A 3,790-nucleotide genomic window follows, 5' to 3' on the forward strand; every position below is an offset into this window, starting at 1 on the left:
ACAGACTTAACTCATATTGCCACCCCCACCCAAGAACTGACTCAGCAAAGAAGGCACTTTCTATACCCCTACGGTTCCGCCCAACCCCAGTCAATTGGCAGACCCAACTGCCCAGCCCTTTGCCCACCAGACTATCTTTAAAACCCTTTCTCCCAAATTTTTGGAGAGATAAATTTGAGAACTTCCATCTCCTTGCATGGCACCTGCAATATTAAACTCTTCCCCTGCTAAATCCCCTGCTGTCTCAATGTATTGGCTTACTTTTTAGCAGGAGGCAATGAACCTGGACAGGCTGTAACACTGGTTCCTCACTCATCTCTTCTTAGAACTAGCTGTAGGAGGTGCCCCTGAGACCTTTGGCAGTCCAGGCAGTTGCCCAGTTCTCAATAAATGTACTCATTTATTTTGTCCTCATCTCTCCTCCCTCTCCCATTGCTCCACCTCTTTTGTGCTCTTGCTATTTAACTTTTTCTCCTGGCCTATACCCTGGGCCTGCCTCCCAAGATGTGCTTTACTTGCTCCCTTCATGGTCCCCTGATTCTGGCCCACTTGGAGAAGGAATTTGAATGCTACATTGCCCTCCTCTTTTCTGAATATCATTAAAATTCTATTTTGAATTTTTGTCTTTAATAAAATATCAGAAATCCTTCAAAGACACTGATTTGAGGCCTCCTTTGAAGTGCAATTATCTTGAGCGTCCCTGCACCGTTGTCGGATGATCCTGGCCCTCAGGACTAAAATGGGAGATTCTTCCTCAAATGATTGCACGACTACCTTTTTTATCAACTGAGTGATCTAGGTTTCTTACCTCTTTTTCCAATTCTTTCCACTCTGTTAGCTACACCATCACAATATCTGTGTTTCCAACCCATTCTTTCCCATTTGCACCAACACTGTTCTAGAATTACAGAATCCCAAAATCAGAAGGAAATTTAAGGCCCAGCCACACAACAATGTATGATCTCTCCTAGAACATTCCCCCAAAAGTGAATGACCAGCTTCTGCTTGCACATTTGAAGTGATCACAAAATCACTTTGTCTGTAAGCCGCCCACTCCACTCCTGATTAGTGTAGTAGTTAGACAGTTTTCTCTTATGCTGAGCGTTATCCTAGGTCTCCATAACGCCTACTCATTGGCCTTTGTTTTCGCCTTCTAGAAACCCACAGACAATGCCTTCCACTCAAGGATCTTTCTCATACTTGACCTCAGTCATCACGTTTTTCCTAAGTCTCCTTTTCTCCAGGCTAACTATGCCTCGTTCATTCTTTCCTTGCACGTGCTCTTCTCTGGTTTCAGATACCTCCTGATCATTAGTTCTCTTTTTAGGTAATACTACGTACTTCCTTCCTCTAACAGGCATGCAAACCTATGAAGAAGAAAATTTGGTCTGTCCATCATGTTTTTACATGTTCTGTGTAGAGTTCTATTATCTTCACCTCCCCTTGTGGGACCCCATAAGTCATCCCCTTCTTGTGCTACCCTAGAAGCATGCCCAAAAAATGGCCTTAAGATCATTAATTAATGGTTTGTGAAATCTACATCTTTGAAATTTGGGATTCCATTTGCTGACGTCACTCCCTCTTTTTAAAGCAACATTTATATTTCACAAGCTTTCTCTAAGGTCATCGACAAAAGTTGAGACATTGTTGAAAGTGCTCTCAGTTTCCTGGAATACATATTCCCCTAGAGCAGACAGACGTTTTCCTACAGTCTTTTCACCTGTTCCGAACTGTCTCTGATTAGCATATTTGTTCTACCCATATCCCACCATCGGTGTGAAAATCCCTCTCCTTGACATTGTCAATTGAAAGCAAAATCAAAGTGGACGAGGTGTGCTTTCTCTTTTCCATCTATCTATGTATCAGTATTACTCCATTTGTCCAGAGAAAAGCTCCCCTGCATGTTCTTATTTCTGCTTTCGCCATGAACTTTGCATAGTTTGGACATTATTTGTAACCCAAAAGTTATTTTGAGATTAGGCTTTCCTAACACAGTTCTCCAAGTCTGTGACATGCTAGTCTTTATGCTTGAACAGTTACCCTTCTCTCCTTATTAGTGTGTTTAATGACCTTGCTTCTTTTCTTCCGCCCTAGAGTCATTATAGAAAAAATTTCTTTCCATTTCATCCATGGGCATCTAAGTCCTCTCCTTGCTTTTATTTTTTTCTTTCCCCACCATACCACCATATTAATCTTCTTAAATCCTCTACTTACCCTTTACTCAAAATTCTGGAGTAGTTTCATCTTGCCTGTGCAGAAAAGTTCAAACGCTTTATACCCCCTACAAAACCCTGCTAAGGCTTTTCTAAAGATGACCTATTTTCTAAAAATGACCTCTTCTCTCTCTTAGACACACCTTCTAAACACATTTTGAATGCCCCACATTGGCATCAGTCCTCTTGCCCATAAAATATTTAACTGCTCTGCTTTTAAGATCCTTATAATTATAGGTCCCTTGTATCAATAGGTCAAATAAATAACATTTGATCATCTCAGGAGAAGCTAAAAAGACAACCAATTAAACCCAACAAACATTCTTTTGTTTTGTTTTGTTTTTTTGAAACAGAGTTTCACTTTGTCACCTTGATAGAGTCCCCTAGAGTCATAGCTCACAGCAACCTCAAACTCCTGGGTTCAAGCAATTCTCTTACCTCAGCCTTCTGAGTAGCAGGGACTAACAGGCTCTCACTACAATGCCTGGCTATTTTTTAGCCTCTTGTTCAGGCTGGTCTTGAACTCCTGAGCTCAAGCAATCCACCTGTCTTGGCCTCCCAGAGTGCTAGGAGTATACAGGTCTGAACATCACACCTGGCCCAGCACACCTGGCCCCAACAAATATTCTTGATATTTAAAAGCTCTTCCTAAACTAGAAATACTTTAAAATGAATAAGAGCATCTTCTGCATAAAGAAATATTTCAAACTATTGGGAATAAAACAAATAACAACAGAAAATGGGCCACATAAAGACAATTTACAGAAGAAATCCAAATGGGAAATTAACATATGAGAAAAACTCAACCTTATTAGTAATCTAGGAAATTCAGATTTTAAAAAAATACTTCCTTCTACTCATCAGATGAAGAAAAATGCACATGTCTATCAATGTCAAACGTTGGCCATGCTCTTATGCACTTCTGGTAGGAGCATGAATGGATGCAGCCACTTTGAAGGGCAATTTAGAGAAACTGTTAAGAAGAAAAAGACACATTTCTTATGACCCAGCAGATATACTTGTAGGTATCTAGCCTATAGAAACACAAAAGCAAAGAATATCTTCAGTATGCTATCCATGTTTGTTTTCCGGGGCTTCTGAAACAAAAAACTACAAACTAGGTGTCTTAAAACATCCAAAATCCACTGCCTGGCCGAGCAAGGTGGCTCACACCTGTAATCCCAGCACACTGGGAAGCCAAGGCAGGTGGATCGCTTGAGGTCATGAGTTCAAGACCAGCCGAGCAAGAGTGAGACCCCATCTCTTAAAAATATCCAGGCATTACGGCAGACACCTATAGTCCTAGCTACTTGGGAGGCTGAGGCAAGAAGATTGCTTGAGCCCAAGAGTTTGTGGTTGCTGTGAGCTCTGATGCCACAGCACTCTACCAGGGGTAAGAAAGTGAGACTCTATCTCAAAAAAAAAAAAAATTGCCTCACAATCTAGAGGACAGCAGTCCAACATCAAGGTGTTGAAGAAAGGATCAAGATAGCAAACTATGCCCCTCTTCCACAGAAAGGAACCAGAATAGTAGGCAGATTCTCACATTTTTAACAGATAGTATAGGATAAAATATT

This window comes from Otolemur garnettii, unplaced genomic scaffold (genome assembly GCF_000181295.1).
Source record: "Otolemur garnettii isolate 467f Iridium unplaced genomic scaffold, OtoGar3 scaffold00049, whole genome shotgun sequence".
In the NCBI taxonomy this organism is placed as follows: Eukaryota; Metazoa; Chordata; class Mammalia; order Primates; family Galagidae; genus Otolemur; species Otolemur garnettii.